The 19440-nt window shown below is 43.9% G+C and overlaps 1 protein-coding gene across 2 annotated transcripts in view; it reads left to right on the top strand.

Annotated features, from left to right (window-relative positions):
• The window catches only part of LRRC56 (leucine rich repeat containing 56), a 134101-nt gene that overhangs the window by 13222 nt on the left and 101439 nt on the right, over positions 1 to 19440 (top strand). The gene's annotated exons all lie outside the window — the stretch shown is intronic.

Raw genomic sequence — 19440 nt, forward strand, 5'->3', positions numbered from 1 at the left:
TGTGTAAATCTTGCCCATGAATTTTTGAGCTGCCTCTGTTTGCTCTGACTGGCAAAGCATGACGTCCGCATGAAGAGGGCCATATGAATTCAAGTAATTGATTGAATTCCAGCCCTTGGCCCTTTATGAAAATATATGACTAAGCTAATGTTAATCTACAGATGCTGTACTAACGCTGAGTGATTTCCCAGTATTCATTAGTAACCCATCTTATAAAGAAAGAAGAAGGTGTTAGATATAGTTTCCTTCCAGTATGCTGTTTAATCATCAGAGTTTCCTGGCAAAGGGATCTGGGGGACTTATATGATCACAAAGAGAACTAAACATCATGAAATACTGTCTGTCTGTCATGCTATATGATAGACCTCAGGACTGTCCAGTTCCCCAAGCTAATAGACATGGGATATTTTAGGTATGATATGCTTGGTCTCTGGGTTGGGGGAACTTAGGAAGGTGCTGTGTGAATCCCCCCAGTCTCTTAACCTTATACTTTGAGGAACATACATGTGATAGCAGCTCTCCTACAGTAGTATGTGCATGCTCAGTGAGCTTGCCCCAGTCTGTCTGTCTGGAGCATTCCCACCTCTTCACTGGGGGTTTGATCCAAAGCTTATTGAAGTCAATGGTGTTGGGAGGGAGCGAAGTGATACTTAGGCCTGACAGAAGCCTGCTGTAGATTTTAAGAGTCTATTCTGATAACGTTTAACAGCGTAACCGTAAGTAGAAGAATAAGACGTGCATGTGTGATAAATTGCAGAATAATCATATATAGTGTTGAACACGAGTAACAAATTGCAGAGCAATCGTGTTTGCAAGAACAAGAAAAGATATAATAACTAAAAAGCTAGAAAGGACTGATTTGAACTAACACTAAACCTATACTGGTGGGAAAAGAGAGTTAATATAGAAATGAGAGACTAATACATATGTATAAGAAAAGATAACAAAAAGTTATAACTAAGTCTATGTGTACACTGCACTTTCATTGCTAAAACTTTTGTCGGTCAAGGGTGTGAAAAAACACACCACTGACTTTTCACACCCCTGACCAACAAAAGTTTTACTGACGAAAAGCACCAGTGTGGACAGCACTTTGTCTGCAGGAGATGCTCTCCCACCGACAAAGCTACTGTCCCTCATTGGGGGTGGTTTTATTTTGTCGGCAAGAGAGCACTCTCCTGCCAACAAAGAGTGGCTATATTGCGTACCTTACAGCGGCACTGTGCTGCAGTAAGGTGGCAGTGTAGACATCACGTAAGTTGGTGTGATAAAGAGAGATGGAAGCTGTATTGTCTGGTGCTGGCGGTGACTGTGATGAGATTGTCCTGATGCGCTTCCTACTTGTGAGTAACTGATCACTACTCTGAGTGTTTTGCCATAATAAATATTTGGTAGACCCATCTGCTGAGTAAGTGAAACTTCATCCAACAAATGGCATTTTTTTCATTGATTTCAATGGGCTTTGGATGAGGCCCTGGAAGCACATGCCTTGTTGCAATGCTCCTCTCCTGTTCGAAAGTCTCTATCCATACAAACAAAAATGAAACCCAAGTGGAAACTGAACCCACAACATCCTGAAGCACTTCAGCCACTAGCACCGATAGATTTTCCCTGAGTCCCACCTCACCTTTGAAGGAGCAAGAGTGGAGTGGCTCACTCTGGATTACCATGGAAGTGGCTAGCATGGTCTATGTTTTTAAGTCACTTTTTAAAATAATAATAATGCAATAATCTCTATTTTTATCACAGCTTTCATCTATCTCAAACATTAATTAATCCTCCTCACATCCCTATGATAAAGGTAAATATCTTTATACCTGCCTTATAGATGGGTAGACTGAGGCTCAGAGGAGAAAAAGGCAAGTTTGGGGCAAAGCTGGCTGTAGAATCCCAGAGCCTTGAATGCCATTCTCCTGCACCACCCACTGGACCAAGAAGTGTTGACTACAGCCAAAGAGAGAAATTAACCTTCATAGACAGAGCAGAAGGGTGAGGACAGTGCCCAGCCAGAGGGAAGACTGGCTAAACCATGTTGCAGCAGTTTGTGTGCATGTGTTCACGTATGCAACTGAAGACACTAAATGAACACAACCAATCTAAGACAATGAATCCAACAGTCACCAGAACAAAGGTGCAAAACACAGTAAATCTAAATGCAGTTCTCAGCCATTTGTGTGGAGTAATCAAGCAGGTGGGAGTGTAAAAGCTCCCTCATCACTTATTCCTGAATCACCGTTAGCATGTTATTGCCTAGCGCTTTAGTAACATGTTGCCTGCCAGATAACAAACGACTGATGCTTCATTCACCACTGCAGTGAGTACATTATTAAAAATTATCTCTGGGAAATGATCCAACACATTTTGAATTGAACCCTGACATGGGAAAGAATGATGCATTTTTCTGAAAATCGAAGTTCAAGTTTTGGCTTGCACTTTGAAAATGTGGATGCTTTAAACTTCCAGGGCAATCAAAGTGATTGTTGCAAAACACTTACGAAACACAGTGGTTTTTAAGCAATGCAGAATGCCTAAAGCAGTCCCAGTGGAGAAGTATTAGTGGGCAGAGCCCAGGGGAGGTCAAAGGAGTGTGGTAAACACGGTTGTGACCCAGGAACCTCTTAATACCAACTGGCAAAGGGCACAGAGGGAGGTGCATAGGGGTGACAGGGATCCCCAGAGTTTGATGTGTACATAATAGTTCACCAGAAGGTGACGTGAGGTGTCTAATGAAAGTCTGCGTCACATTGATCATCATCATAATTGTGCAATGTGTGTACAGATATTGTGTAAGGAGTTATGAATACATACTGAAAATAATGTTCTAAAGGTATGCAACTAGGGGGTTGGTCCCCAGGAAAGGTGAAAAGCAGGTTTTTTCCAGGCAAGAAATGTTTATCTGTCTATATGTTTACATGTAAATTGCATATTGTCTGGATCAGAATGGGGAACCATTTGCAGTCTGAGCCAAATGCTAACCAAGTATTGCAATATCCCCAAAGAGACTAAATTTACAGGAAGAAGTGAACGAGCAGAGGGATCCCCATTTACAAGTGAAAACAATCAACTTCGAGGCTATAACTGTAGATAGAGAGACTTGGGGAAGGCCTACACTTAAAACACTGCAGTGCAGCTCTGCCCCGTAGTGCTTCTGTGAAGACATTGCTACACTGGCAGGAGAGCTGCTCCCATTGGCATACTTAGCTACCGCCTCTTGAGGAGGTGGATTATGACGACAGGAGAAGCCCTCCCATCAACACAGTGCTGCCTACACCGGGGGTTAGGTCAAGAAAACTGCAGCGCGCAGGGGTATGGATTTTTCACACCCCTGAGCAATGGAGACCTGGCATAAGGATACGTCTGCACCAGAAGTACTACAGCAACACAGCTGCAGCTGCGCCACGGTAACGTAGATGCATGCTACCACGAAAGAAGGGGTTCTTCCATTGCTATAGTAAGTCCATCTCTCCAACCGGCAGTAGCTCGGTTAATGGAAGAATTCTTCCATTGACCTAGCAGCGTCTACAGCACTGGGGCTTATGTCAGCTTAATTACTTTGCATGAATTTTTTCGCAGCCCCGAGCAATGTAGTTAACCTGACCTAACTTTGCAGTGCAGACCAGCCCTAAGGCTGTATCTTTCACGGAGGCAGCAAGCGGCAGTGTGGCTTGTTTCATTAAAGGAGGATCACAGCCTAACATGGCTGCATGTGCTGGAAATATTTTGGGTGAAGAAAACCTCCTTTCTAAAGAAGTTATCCTGTTAATTAAGTTTGTTTTAGAGCGCATGTTATGGTTTTGTTGTACATGTAACCATTTATTTCCAATATTCTTATTCACTATCACTTGAATCTCTGTTCTTTAATAATAAACTTATCCCTGTTTTCCTATTCTCATTTTCATTATAAATATATCAAAGTGCTGTGTGTTCAGCAGAGCTGTGTTCTAAGGTATATCTAATACACTGCAGTAGACTGTTCCTTTGGGACCAGCAAGCCTGGTAATTCTGTGAGCGTTCAGTGGATAAGGGGCTGGACACAACAGGGAACATTTGTTGGTGTGTGGTGTGTGCCTATCACTACCTGTACAGAGAGGTACTGGAGAGGTAGCCTGCAGAGGCCTGGAAGGCAGGGCATGTGTTGCCAGAAGCTGGTGGTTTCAGGGAGCTGATCCACAATAGGCACAAGCAAGCTAAGGACAGGTGGTGGTAAGATGGCTTACAGCCCTAGGTACCCTTGGGAAGCATCACATGGGTTTATCACCAGGGTGGTGCAGTTTATTACATGGCTGCAGAAACACAGGAACTGATCACATGGATATTATTACCACATATTCCACCACATGGAATTATGTACATTTATATAAATACCAATATATCTATACTTCCCTTCTGTATAGATTCTTATTTTATATCCCACTCCTGCGATATCAGGGTATGTTTGTGTATCTGTTTATAGCTGCACACACAGTACATCAGAGATAAAGATATAAATTAAGGATTTACCTTAAGTCACTGACTGAATAGGTCAGCTGACAGATTTCTCCTTGCACCCAGCACCCACATACCATCCACCAAGACTCCTTGTGACAAATCTTTATGAATATGACAGGTTTCAGAGTAGCAGCCGTGTTAGTCTGTATTCGCAAAAAGAAAAGGAGTACTTGTGGCACCTTAGAGACTAACCAATTTATTTGAGCATAAGCTTTCATGAGCTACAGCTCACTTCATGAGATGCATCCGATGAAGTGAGCTGTAGCTCACGAAAGCTTATGCTCAAATAAATTGGTTAGTCTCTAAGGTGCCACAAGTACTCCTTTTCTCTTTATGAATATGTTTTAAGCAAATTTAGGATTTGTAGAAGGTGTTACAATGATAAACCTAGACAAGTCCTCTTGTCATGGGGTAGCTGGTCCCTGTGGATAGACTAAGCCCAGTGCCCCAGCCCAGAGCAGTTGAATCCAATCCAGCCAATTAAAGAGCACTGGGCAGCACTGCAGTGTGGGGGATGGACTGAGACTGGTTGTGCCCTGGAGAGGGAAAGCCACACTGGAGTGGAGTTAGCTCCTGTGGTGGGTCCCTGGCACAGGGGCTCAGAGAAGCAGCCCAGGAGCTGCCGCTCCAGGAAGGGAGCGGAGCTAACTGAAACTGGGAGGCTGCCAGGAACAGGAGTGCCAGAGACCCCAGGGAAGGATGGGCCTGAGGCTAAGAAAGAAGTTAAAAGACAGTTTTCCTGTTTGCTTGCCAACCTTGGCTAAGAAAATGAACCTCCTTGCCAAAGACTGGGTGTGGCAGTGCATGTTCTGGGGCTGGGAAGAAGCATGGCCCAGTGACTCCTCTCCATAGAACAGATACAGCATGGACAGTAGCAGTACATGTTTTCCACACACCACACTGTCCATGCAGTGCAATCTTGGGCAGGAGGGATCAGCTGTAGGCTAAGAGAACAGTTATTTAATGCAATCTAGTACCTTAACACCACAAAGAGGTAAGGACCTGAGCCAAATCCATTGACCCTGGAATAGCTCCTGCTGAGTACAGTGGGTTCTGGATCAGGCTCTGAGAGCAGAAAATACAAATTTCTCTCATGTCAATAAACTGCATTCACTCTCAGTTGGCCTTGATCTAGCAGTGAAAAGCCAGCTCCCTATCTCAAGATTACAGTTCCTCTGAGCTATTTTATCCTTGACTTTTCCAGATCCTAAAGCCACTTTATTCTTAGTCATGCCATGACTGAAAACTGTTTAGTCTAGCAAATAGCATAATCCATAATGCCATAAGTAATGACTGCGGAAGCTGGACTACACTTTAATACACCTTTATATACAGGCTTGCAGAAGCATCTACTAGCTGCTAATGTCACAAGCTGTTCATTGATATGCAGGCAACTATCAAAGGGCAGAACTGAGATCTAAATGTTTGCACTCAGTTATATAGTGCATGTATGCACTCAGTTATATATTGCAAGTATGCAAAAAGTATTTTAAAATATCATGCTTAAGCAGATACCACACTCCAGGATATAATATAATAATATAAAGTTCCTGCATAAACACTCTTAAGCATTTCCTGGATGAAAGGAGTTTGAGTTTTAGGTATTCGGCTTCCATCGTGTCCAAGTCGGAGTCTGTTTCTACTCTAAGCTCTTTCCTTACCTCTGGCATTTCAGAGGCAGTGGTTGAAACATTCCTTATGTTTAATTCATGCTTTTATTTACTTTCCCTCATTTTACTGCCATCCAGATATAGAACTCTTTCACTATCCCTCGTGCAAGTCATTATCTCCTTTTCAGACAATCAGATTGCCTTTCGTAACTCCTGAGTTCCTGGCCATCTCGCTCAACCATCTGAGACTCCTAGCATGAAACACTGTTCTTTCTTCCTACTCTAGGGGGCAGCCTACTTCATCACAGTTTAACAATTCCTGTGTCTGCAGATGTTCTTATAACTTTTGATCCCTAGGATTTCACTTCACAGGCATATTACACACAGCAACAAAGATTCAGAACATAACACAGACACCCTCAGGGTGCTGTGTTTGCAGGCCACTTCTGTTTTCTGAGCAGGTTAAGATGCCTGCATGAGCAAAAACCTGCTATATCACAAAGCTATGTTTGCAAGGACTCAGAGATATTCACTGAACATATTCCCTTGATGGTTACAGTGTAAATGATGAGGAAGTAATTTGTGCATAAGATTACAAACATGAAGGTGTATTTGTATGATATGTATCCACTCTTAGGAGACTCCTGCCCTTGCAGGAGAATTGAATTAGTCACAAATGAGATTTTTCACTTGCTAAATTTAATGATCCTATTTTCATTGCATGTACCAGGCAACCTGTTACACCAAGCATACTACAATAATAAGCATATTTTCCACAGTCATTTACCAGGAGTTCTTAATGGGAGTTAATCAGTAAAGAGACTCTGATGCAATCTTCTCTTGATGCTGATCATCTGTGGTGGCCTTTAATCTTAGTCTCATCTCAAGCTCTTTCCACCTATGGAATGCTCTCTGGTGATTTGCTGCCTTCTCATGGCATGCCAGATTTCTAGCCAGATTTTTCCAGTCCTTTGTTCCTGTAGAACCCAATGTGGCTGGAACATTAGACTGGAAGAGTTTGCAACAAAAACAGTATGCAGCATTCTAGGTTTTTGAGTACATAAGCCGTGGCCTCTCCACTTTATCACCATTGGGGATTTCACGCCAGTAATGTGTTGGATGGAAACTTCTATTTTCATTGTCTTTGGGGAACATGAAGTTTTTCACTTGCTGTGGCCCATGCAGTACAAGGAAGTCCCTCAGGCTACTGCTCAAGTGGATCCACAGTCCTGGATCATCTAGACTTAAGGAACTAAACTCAGCAGCAGCTGTTTCTTGCGCCTCCACCACGCTCTTCTCTGATCTACACTTTTCTTCAGGAATATGCATGGTTACGTCCATTTGAGATGGAGATATGGATGCTGCAGTAGCTGCCAGGTCACCTGCACTTTGACTAACTGGAAGATCAGGCATCTCCTCACCACTCACATCCTCACTGGGGCCGGAAGACTCACCGTGAACATTTGTGTCTATGTATCTCAGGAGAGCGCCTTCCTGCTTAGATAGAAATGCTTCCTTTGCTTGCTTTCTTTTTCTGAATGCTGCCCCAGAGGGGCATTTTCTTCTTTCACTCATGACTGCTGTTCTGTGCCAGCTACAGTGGCTCTCAACACTCAGTTGAAGGGGATAAATAAGCTGGCTGGTAGCAGGGCCTGAGTGAGGGAAGATATCAGCTTCTTAAGGGCCTAACTGGCTCCTACTACTTCAGTTGACTGCCTGTTCTCCTCAAGTGGGTTCAGGGAAGCAGCAGGAAACAAGAAGCTCCCTGAAAAGCAGGTGTTAATCAGTCCAGGCTCCTGGGGGTGCTAGAGAGGTACAGAAGAGGCTCCTCCTCTCCTCTCTCTCCCTGTAGCTCCTGCTGCTTTCTGTTATTCCCTCTCACCTTTTCTCCTGCCTGCCTGTTATGTCTCTTGTGCCCTCCTTCTTCCAGCACAGCACTCCACCATCTCTGTGCATCTAGAGCAGAGAGAATACATATGCAGGAGCAGCAGACACAATTTTCTACACTCTGGGTCCTAGTGGAGCCCCCCCATAGTCTGGCACCTGAGGCGGCCACCTCAGTTCGCCTCATGGTAAGGCCAGCCCAGGGTACAAAGAACAAGCTCAGATGAAGTTTCTAGTAGTTTACGTAGAGTGAAATTCACCCACGGGTATAGGAGTTGTGGAAAGCCTCCAAGGCAGAGGAACCACTATGGTCCTGACGCACAGAGAGCTATGAACTCCACATGTTGGATTTAGGTTCTGTTCAGCTCTGCAAAACCCAGAACAGAGAGTCTGGGAAGGCTGAGGTCCCTGGGACATGGTCACTAGGACCATGATAACACAGATCCAGTTCCCACCAAACCCTTGAGTAGAGGTGTACAGGGTATGCGGCCTCTGGTCCAGTCTAAGTCCTGGAAGATAGTCCACAGAAAACATCAGAACTGTATGCACCATCAGCTGGAGGATAGATTTCTTCCCCCAAAACTGCCACAGAATTCCTTCCATAAAGCCCATTTCCTTTGCTTGAGGACAGACACTAACTGAGAAATTAACTCCCACTCTCAGCCCTTGTCTATACTGGGATTTTATCAACCAGTGTAATAGCGATAGCCCTGGTGCAAAGCATTAGTGTAAACTAGGTCTGTCAAGCGATTAAAAAAATTGTGATTAATCACAGTTTTAATCGCACTGTTAAAGAATAATAGAATATTATTTATTTAAATATTTTGGATTTTTCTACATTTCAAATATATTGATTTCAATTACAACACAGAATACAAAATGTACAGTGCTCACTTTATTTTATTACAAATATTTGACTGTAAAAAGATAAACAAAAGAAATAGTATTTTTCAATTCACCTCATACAAGTACTATAGTGCAATCTCTTTATTGTGAAAGTGCAACATACAAATGTAGATTGTTTTATTTTTCAGTGCAGTTATGTTAAAAAACAACAACAACAACAAAAAACAGAGCCTACAAGTCCCCTCAATCGTACTTCTTGTTCAGCCAATCGCTAAGCTTCCATGCTAATGACGGGTTCTGCTCGATAATGACCCAAAGCAATACGAACTGACACATGTTCATTTTTCATCATCTGAGTCGGATGCCACCAACAGAAGGTTGATTTTCTCTTTTGGTGGTTCGGGTTCTATAGTTTCTGAATTGGAGTGTTGCTCTTTTAAGACTTCGGACAGTATGTGCCACACCTCATCCCTCTCAGATTTTGGAAGGCATTTCAGAGTCTTAAACCTTGGGTCGAGTGCTGTAGCTTTCTCTAGAAATCTCATATTGGTACCTTCTTTGAGTTTTGTCAGATCTGCAATGAAAAGTGTTCTTAAATCAAACAACATATGCTGGGTCATCATCCAAGATTGCCATAACATGAAATATATGGCAGAATGCAGGTAAAACCACGGAGCAGGAGACATAGAATTCTCCCCCAAGGAGTTCAGTCACAAATGTAATTAATGCATTCTGTTTTTAATAAGTGTCATCAGCATCGAAGCATGTCATCTGGAATGATGGTCGAAGCATGAAGGGGCATACAAATGCTTAGCATGTCTGAAACGTAAATACCTTGGAACGCTGGCTACAAAAGTGCCATGGGAACGCCTGTTCTCATTTTCAGGAGAGCTTGTAAATAAGAAGTGGGCAGCATTATCTCCCGTAAATGTAAACAAACTTGTTTCTCCTAGTGATTGGCTGACCAAGAAGTAGGACTGAATGGACTTGTAGGCTCTAAAGTTTTACATGGTTTCGTTTTTGAGAGAAGTTATGTAAAAAAAAAAATCTACATTTGTAAGTTGCATTTTCATGTTAAAGAGATTGCACTACAGTACTTGGGTAAGGTGAATTGAAAAATACTATTTCTTTTCTCTTCTACAGTGCAAATATTTGTATTCAAAAATAATAATATAAAGTAAGCACTGTACACTTTGTATTCTGTGTTGTAATTGAAATATATTTGAAAATATAGAAAAGATCCAAACATATTTGTAATAAATTTAAATTGGTATTCTATTATTATTTAACAGTGCGATTAAAACTGCAATTAATCACGATTAATTTTTTTAATCGAGTTAATCTGTTTTGAGTTAATCACGTGAGTTAACTGCAATTAATTGACAGCCCTAGTGTAAACGTGATTTATATGGGTGCAGTGTAATGTGGGGTAAGCTACATCCATGCAAACTGTGCTGCACTGGTGTAAATTGGGTATACACTAGGGGTCTGCACTGTTGGCTAAAAATCAGGACTTGATTCTCCGTTGCTCTGTTCTCCATCTGTTGTCAATTACGTTGGTGAAAAGGGAATGTAAAATGCTGTCTTTCTGATCTGGTAGCATTTTACATTTACTTTGCCCTGATGTAAATGATGACACATGGGTCAGAGCGTTGGAGAATCAGGCCCTACATATAGACAGGGGGTGAATTTCACAGCTAATGCATGCTTGGCAAAACAAGTTCTTATGGAAAGAGTGTGATGCCAGAACTACAAAGGCTGTGATGTCATAAAGTTCCTCTGCATTGCAGAGAACAAGTGATTCTCCTGAAAATGACAGGAAAACAAGGTATGGTCAGTGACCCTAACTCCCTTTCAAAAGCAATTTACTTTTTTTCTTGGTTAATGTTGAAAACAAAGTTGTAATTCAATCATCAACAATATAATTTATCCCAGAAGGGGGCAAGGGACCACCTAGAGCATGAACCAGGTGTAAATTATAAATAGCATCACCATGATGACTTCTGTGTCCTACAGGGACTTATGCTACAGTTCATACCAAAGAGTTCTTTTAAAAAATGCCTGCATCTTCACTAGTTACATTTTCTTACAATTTACTTAGACTGTAAGTTCTTCAGGGCAGGGACTATCTTTTGATATACATTTGTACAGCACCTAGCACGGTAGGGCCCTGATTAAGACCCCTAGGCACTACCACAATAATAAAAATAGTTTCAGGATCTGCAGTTCCTCTTAGCAAACCTCTCTGTGTGGGGTGGGAGGCACAGTGATCATAATGATGGCTGCAGAGCAGTTCTAGAGGTGCTCCTGAGCTTGGGAGAGGATTCCATTCTCCTGGGAAGCACTCGTGCAAATACAGCATATTCGGGCTTTGCACACAGGAAATAGTTTAGTTTAATGGGAGTCTGGAAATGTAGGTGTACTGATGAAAAATAACACAAGCTGATGATTTTCAGGGGGTAAAGAGGATATCTCCCATCTACTGTGAGTTTCTGAGGAACCACACCGAATCTGACTTTCCTCCAAAGCCTTAGTTTGTGTACTGACATTTCCCCTGATTCCAGTGATTTATTTGGGAGATGGAGAAGATATAACCAGGGAAATTTCCCCTTCTAAACTAGCTGACATTGGATCTCAATGTTCAATAACTTCCCAGCTATAGAATGTATTTGTTCCTCTCTTCCTGTATAAATAGGAAGGGAGAAAAAGACCCAGCAAAAGTTATTTTGGTATTGAAACTATTAATTCAATTCAAGGCAGATATGGGAGGGAGGCCTTTAGAAATTAAAAGGTTTTCCAAAATCAATGGGTCACACTTAACATAATACAGTTTCTTGCCTTTATTATACAGTATGTCTTTCACACTAAAGAATCACTTCAGCCACCAATGAAATGCTGTCACTTCTGGGATGGAATAAACCAGCTGTTTAGCAGCAGACAGCAACAGTACACAAGTGAAAAACAAAATCCTACCCATTAAAGAGCAGTTGAGGGAGGTAGAATTATTATCTAAGGTGAAATCTGCAACTGAGCTATAACTCCCGAACTCCAAAAAGAGCCAGGGGGTTCTTTATTGACTATAGGCCCTTGGTTTTACATCTTCCCTGAAAGATGGGACCTTTAGCTCACAGCATCCCTAACACTGGTTAAGCTGGTGCATTCGTTGAAACTGACTGAGCGAAGAGTGCCACCTACTGAATCACCAACACCACTTTCTGAAGTGAGTGGATTTTCCTTGGGGATCTCCTATCTAAGTAGTGAGAAGGCTCAGCCCTGCTTTAGCTAAGGAGATCTGCCCAGATCAGTGCCTGAGGTGTTAAACCGATCATACAGATTAGCTTTGCTGTTAGAACCATTACTCTTTGAGTAGATATCTTTTCCTGTTTTGTTTTGTTGTTAGTACCCAGATAATCTGATTGCATTTCCACAGAGTCAAGTATGGGTTTACATTTCCCTTGTCAAACTACATAAAGGTGAGAGGGCAGGAACTAATCTGTAGGTCTGGCCCCAATGTAGCCTCTGGAAAGTACTTGTTTGCTCCTTGACTCTGAACAGTATTTCTGGGTTGCTTCAACAAACTAATGTCTTGGTTTATTTGTTTGAAGGAACAGGGACAGGAAGAGATGAATATTTCCACCACTCCAAATTGGATTAAAAATATCCTTGAAACCCTTATTGCAAGTTTTCCCAGGCCCAGCTCGGCCTGAAAGGCGAAGGCTTTGTACAATACGCTGTATGTTTCCTGACAAAATTTTCCATTCATACTACAATTTACAAATTCAAATATGCTCTTCTCAAAAGCTAAAACAAATGCCCTGATTCAGTGTATCAGGGAAAGTGATTTAAATTGGATTCTCACATTGGGTCCAGCTTGAAAACAAGGAACAGTTGCAACAAAATAAACTCATTGACCCCATGTTTTCCTATCTTCCTTTAGCCCTTTCAATAAGTGCTTTCTCCCTCATATCTTCAGTTTATCCTTCTACTTTATCTGACAGTGAAGAAGTCCTATGCTTTTAACATCTGTTTCTATGGAAATTATTGTGATGTCATCAACTGGGCACAATGACTTCAACCATATTAAAGATAACAGGTTTATGAGGTAGTTACATAGACTTGAAATAAAGTTTTCCCTGGGCCAATTGCAAGTTTCTCTTTAAAGGGGCCTGTGCAAAATTAGCTGCCATGACAGTGATCAAATCATCATTGCTACAGAAATTACAAAAGAAATCGAATACCCCACTTATGTGACACAAAAAAGAAAGCACTGCTGAAGAACAGAGCATGGTCTAGTGGCTTAGGGGCTGGGAATGAGGTTTTAGGGTTCAATTCCTTACTTCCTTTGTGATTTTGGACAATCTACCCTTTCCTTAGTACCCCTCGGTAAAATGAAGATTGCAGTTATTTCTTTGTCTTTCTTGTCTTTGATCAGTGGTTTTCAACCTTTTTTCATTTGCAGACCCCTAAAAAATTTTGAATGGAGGTGCAGACCCCTTTGGAAATCTTAGACATAGTCTGCCCCCAGGGGTCCACGGACCACTGGTTGAAAACCACTTTTCTATGGTAACAAGAACCTTTCATGGACCCCTTAGGCATAGTCTGTGGACACCCAGGGGTCCACACACCACAGTTTGAAAAACACCGATCTAGATTATAAACTCTGTGGGGAAGAGAGACTGTCTTTTACCTTTCAGAGTAGCAGCCGTGTTAGTTGGTATCCGCAAAAAGAAAAGGAGTACTTGTGGCCACATCGGGGTGCAAAACTGTATGGAGGGCTGGGTTGGGAAGGCTGTGCCTCCCCAAACAGCCTGGCACTGCCTCCTATCCACCCCCTCCCACTTCCTGCCCCCTGACTGTCCCCCTCAGAACCACCGACCCATCCAACCCCCCCTGCTCTTTGTCCCCTGATCTCCCCTTCCCAGAACCCCCTGCCCCAAACCACCCCCCCCCAGGACCCCACCCCCTATCCAACCCCCCCCCCGCTCCCTGTCCCCTGACTGCCCCCCCAACCCATATCCACACCCCCGCCTCCTGACAGGCCCCCCGGGACTCCCACGCCCTATCCAACCCCCCCCCCACCCATCCCCTGACCACATCCCCCAGAACCTCTGCCCCATCCAACCAATCCCTGTCCCCTGACTGCCCCCCGGGACCCTCTGTCCCTTATCCAACACCCCTCCCCCCCACCCCCTTACCATGCCACTCAGAGCAGCAGGAGCTCGCAGCCCCGCCACCCAGATGGAGCCATCTGTGGGGTAGAGGGGACAGCAGGGGAGAGGCCAGGGGCTAGCCTCCCCAGCCAGGAGCTCAGGGGCCAGGCAGGATGGTCCCGCGGGCCATAGTTTGCCCACCTCTGCTCTAAGAGCTACTGTAATACAAATTACAAAATCAATTAATAAATCAAATCCATTCATGACTGTGAGGTGCTCAGATTCTAAGGTGATGAAGGCCATATATTCATTTAAATACATAAGTAGACAGGGCATGACTCCAAGGGCTAAGCATGTCCAATCTGAGGCATTCTAGGCTTGGTTTGCAGAGTGGGTGAGCACCCACAGTTCTCGTTAACTTAATTTACCACCAGTATGAATCCACAGTAACTCTCTCTAAATCAGTGGAGTTCTACTGGTGTAAGTGAGATTGGAATCAGGACTAGACTTTCCATATAATTTCATAAACTGTTTATTTTATATATTCCAAGTATAAGAAAATTGGTAGCTCAAGAATGAAGTCAGACCTTTTTCTCCTCTCTATGGTTTTATACGTATAAGATAGTTCCTGGAGAGGGATCACATCAGTGCTGTAGTTTTTAATTTACAGTTTTCTTCCTGATCTTAGCTTTGTTCTGGCTCCATCCCCAGAGCCTTTACATTAACTCTGCGCAGTTCAGGCACAAAGCTCCCATATTTACTCTGAGATTGTGCCAGATTTCATCTTACTTGCTTATGGAAAGATGCATTTTCTCCTTGAATGGTTTAAAAAAGTAATTCAGACTGGAGTAATCATAACAAGCTTAATTCCAACGGAAGGAGGGAAATGGTTAATATTACCAAATACATATACATACACTTAGCCCTATTGGAGAGTATCATTTCCGCCAATTTACATCTTGGAAACTGAGGCACTGAGAGGTGACTTGCCCTAGGTCATACAGCAGGTCTGCCAGAGTTGCGGAAAATACTCCCATCTGCAGAGGCCCAATCCAGTGTTGTTTCCACTGAATCATACTACTTTCCTGAAGCATGCTACCTCCCACGGCCTTCCTTCCTGTGAAAGTGGACTGACAGCTTGCATTGACACCTGTGGGAGTGAGAGTGCTCCACACTGTGAAAGATCAGGCCCTGAGTGATATTTTCTGATGCTGGTTGACCATCAGGCCCAGAAGATGCCTCATTTCCTGATCTAATGTCTAAGGTTTATTTTTTTAAGAGCACTGGGGTGTTTTCTTTGCAATACTGTATCCAAGAGCCATCAGCAGTGGTTAAGCTCTGACACACTTGCAGCAGTATGGTGGATGTGGCATAGTGCTAAATGACATTGGGTTCAGGCTGGCACAAAAATCAAGGAGCTGCAAGTAACTAGCCCGTTACTGGCCCTCCTACTTCTCTTGCTCTGAATGGAGCATCAAGCTTGGTAACTGTTATTCCAAAGAAAAAGTTGCTTTAGATACATCGTTTTAAACCACCGGAAATCACAAGTTATGTTATACAAAGAGTTCTGACACCAACCTTAGCTTCCATTCCATGCAAAGAAACCAGTGAATGGAGTTATTGACACTCAGCAGCATCAACACACCTTTAAATCTGCTCTTGTAGCTCTAAATAGAATTTAATGGGTGTATTTAATTTTAAAAATTCAAAAATGATCACATCTGTGTATATTTCAGATGGAGAACTGAATATGCGTATTCCAGAGCAACATTGCATGGAATAGACTGGAGTGTACATAAATGATGATACTCTGCCCCCACAGAGTTCCTTTGTGATGCTGGGGCAAGTCACCTCTGCCAGACTTTTCAACAGTTGGCCACTACTGTGTGATTCTCATTTTCTGGATGCCCAATTTGAAACCGTGAGGTGATGAAGTGCTGAGCCCTCACTGCAGCAACTGAAGTCAATGGGAGCTCTGCCCTGAACAAATAAAGTGCTATAAAATTCAAAGGGTTTTTTTTTTAAATCAGGCCACAGCGTCTCAAATTGAGTACCCCAAATTAGTGGACACTTTTGACATTATTGGCGTTATTCCTTAGTTCCCCATCTCTACAATCAGAATAATGCCACTTTCCCTCCCGGGGGAGTGTGAAGATAAATGTATTAATGTTTGTGAAGCAGTCAGATGCTACAGTGATGAGGAAATTAAAACTAGAAGGGTATGGAAACACAAACTTTGCCAGTGAGTTTCACAGCTTACAGCAAAGGAATGTGGGACTCAGGAATAATAGGTTCCATTCTACGTTCTTCAAAGGAGTGATCTGTAGTGGTTATTTGGACACTTCTGCCCCTGTCCCCCAGTAACCTCTCCTCTTCTGCTGCTATCCACCTACCCCCTGCCAGCTCCTGTTCATTACTCCCCACCCTAATCCTGCCCGTCCCCACTCTGCTCCAGTCCTGTGCCCCCTTTCCTTGTCTCCTTCCTCTGTCTCCCTCCCTTTGCTCCAGCCCTTATCCCTTGCTTCTGCCAATGTTCTCCCCACAACCTTCTTCCAACCCTGTTCCTATGGCACCTCCTCTTCTGCCTCCCTCTGCTCCTGCCCCCTTCCTACTCCCATCTCCTAACCCTCCACCCCCAGGCTCCTATCCTCCCTTCCCCCATTTTCCCTCAGTCTTCACCTCTCTGCATCTGAGTCAGGCACTTTGTTTCCTTTTCCTTCTCCTGGATGCTTGGGCACCAGCATGGCAAGAATCGGGAGCACAGGAGAGCTAGTCATCCTGCTGCCGGTTCTGGTTCGTGTTGCCGTAGTGGCCTCTATAGACTGGAGGAGCAATAGCAGGGAAAGTTCTGCTCAGTCTCTGTAGCCCTGAGCGGGATCACGCTCATTTGATCAGTAGGGATGATGCATGCACAGTCCGGTCACACACAGGAGCTGTGAGGAGCAGGAGAATTTAGCAGTAGCAAGTATCTACTGAGCATGTGTGAATTATGATTTTTCAGAACCTTATAATTTGACCAAATTTGGGCACAGTTTCATGGGAAGAGCAATAAGCACATTTTTAACACAAAGGCAATCCTCCTGCCAAATTTCAAGTCCTTGCTCCAAGGTATGAAGCTGCTAGCTTCCCAATGAAATGGTTATATGCCCTTTTTTACCATCAGCAAAATAATCTGTTTTTCCCTAACCTTGTTCTGAGAAACACATGAACTGGTTTAGCTGAAACTTTCCCCAAAACCTCAGTCTGAAGCAAAGACCTGCCATGGAAAATTTCAGCTCAAGCAATTTAAATTTGGCAAAGTGATAAGCAACTGAAAACAAGATTTTATAATGGGAAGCATCAAGCAACCTTAAGTACAGGTGTCACTACCTACATTGCATGTTTGTTTGTTTGTTTATATTAAGTGTGAGGGTTAATTCCAACACCAACAGTGCTGTTTTATTGTGAGGAGCAGATTTTTTATGATCTTGAGTAAAAGATTGGATTCGATTATGTTCCCACCCTCGCTCTCTGGTAAGGACAATTCTCTGATGAAGCATACCACTACCACAACTACTTTACACAAAAGTCACACACCACAACCTTAACTCTCCCTCACTATGGATACCCACTCTCCAGTACACCCTTTGCCAACCTTCACCTTTTAATCATGCCAGACTTCCACAACTGATAGCAAGGGACAGGCCGAAGTAGTGTAGTCCAAGTGGGAGGGTACTGAACTAGGACTCAGGAGACCTGGGGTCTATTCCTAGCTTTATTATTAACATGAGACAGTTTGCCTTTCTGTTTCCCCTCCTTCTCTTTTCTATTTTGTCTGTTTAGATTGCAAGCTTTCCAGAGTGGGGACTGTTTCTTACTTATGTGCTTTTACAGTGCCTGGCACAATGGAACAGGCTGGGGTCTTTATGTGGTCCTGTAATACAAATAATAATAAAGGAGGGTGGAGAAGGGAAAGCTGAGGAATAGTTTGTGGGGTGCTTTGGTAAAGGGGGTGCTGGAAGGCTGGCATCCCTATGGGGGCAGAGTTAAGACTGTGATGAGTGATCTGTGGCATGCAGTGGTAAAGTGCCTTCCTCTGGGTGAAGTAGAGGATAAATACTGTGATATGGCTTAACTTTTCATTTCCTTGCTTTTGTGGGTTTGTGTCAGGCGTACTATGTGTATAGCAACCTTAAATATTTCATAACTTTTTTTGTGATATATTTTAGGCCTGGGTGGAGTTAAAAGGAGATGTGAGGGGAGAACTGTGCTGGGCCCTGTTGAAGCTGGGAACATGTAGGAGAGCGGTGGGGTTAGGTCCAAAGAAGTGGAGGGGAGGCTGGGTGAGATCCTACTGAGGCAATTGAGTGAGTATGTGGAGGCAGGGGAGGCCAGATGAAACCATACTGAAGCAACTGGGTCTGAGTACTTAGAGGGGTGTACATATAGAAGTGGAGAGGAATGAGATGGCTGATTGTACAGGATGAGTACACAGAGGTGAGGGGACTAGATGCAGCTGTAGTGAGAGGAGGGTGTGTATGAGTGAGGCAAGAGTATGCTGAAGGAGGGGGAATCAGACGGGGCTGTAATGAAAGGGCTGGATGCGTGGAGAATATATACAGAAGTGGTGGGCAGGAGATGGGTCCTTTGTAAAGTGTGTGGAGTGAGTACACAGAAGTGGGGGCACTGGATGGAGCCACAGTGAGGAGGTTGTATATGTGTATGTGTGATGGGGAGGGTATGTGGCGGTGGGGAGTACTGGACTGGGCTGTAGTGAGGACGACTGGGTGTGGGTATGGGGATACAGAGATGGGGCAGGGGTGAACAGAGCCACAATGAGGAAGCTTTGCATGTAGGCACAGGATCAGACAGGTGTCTAATGAGGCATGTGGGTGTGAGGATGGGGACACAGAGGTGAGGGAATTAGATCCACGGTGAGGAGGGTGTGTATATGTTTGTAGGTGTAGGGACCAGTCACAGCTGTAATGAGGAGGCTGGGGGTCTGTATGGTATGTGCAGTGCTGCAAGTGTCAGGCATTAGGGGTGACAGGGCTCCAGATGCATAAGTGTCATGCCTGCCCGCAGCCCTGGTGAGGTGTCAGTCACCAGTACAGCAGGCAGCAATGAGGCAGCAGGGATTCCCCATGCAGAGTCTCTTCCTGGTCTCAGACTTGCTGTGGTACCTGTAAAGCAGCTAGGCCAGCTGCTTCTCCTCCTGTCTAGCTGCTCCCGGCTGGCTGGCAGAGATGGTGGCTGGCACGGGCTGTTATAGCACTGCACTGGTGGGCAGGTCAGGGAGGGGAATGGAAGAAGCTGGGAATTGAGGGAGGGGAAAAACAATGTGGCCCCATGCAAAGTCTGGCTCACTCCTCTCACATCTGTGAGAGACCTCACACAAAGGGCTCGAAACAGCGGGGCATGCAAAAGCAGGGGAGTGTATATTGGAGGGGGAAGCTAGTCAAGGCAGAAACAAAGGGACTGGA

Source organism: Natator depressus, chromosome 6 (assembly GCF_965152275.1).
Source record: "Natator depressus isolate rNatDep1 chromosome 6, rNatDep2.hap1, whole genome shotgun sequence".
Classification (NCBI taxonomy): Eukaryota; Metazoa; Chordata; order Testudines; family Cheloniidae; genus Natator; species Natator depressus.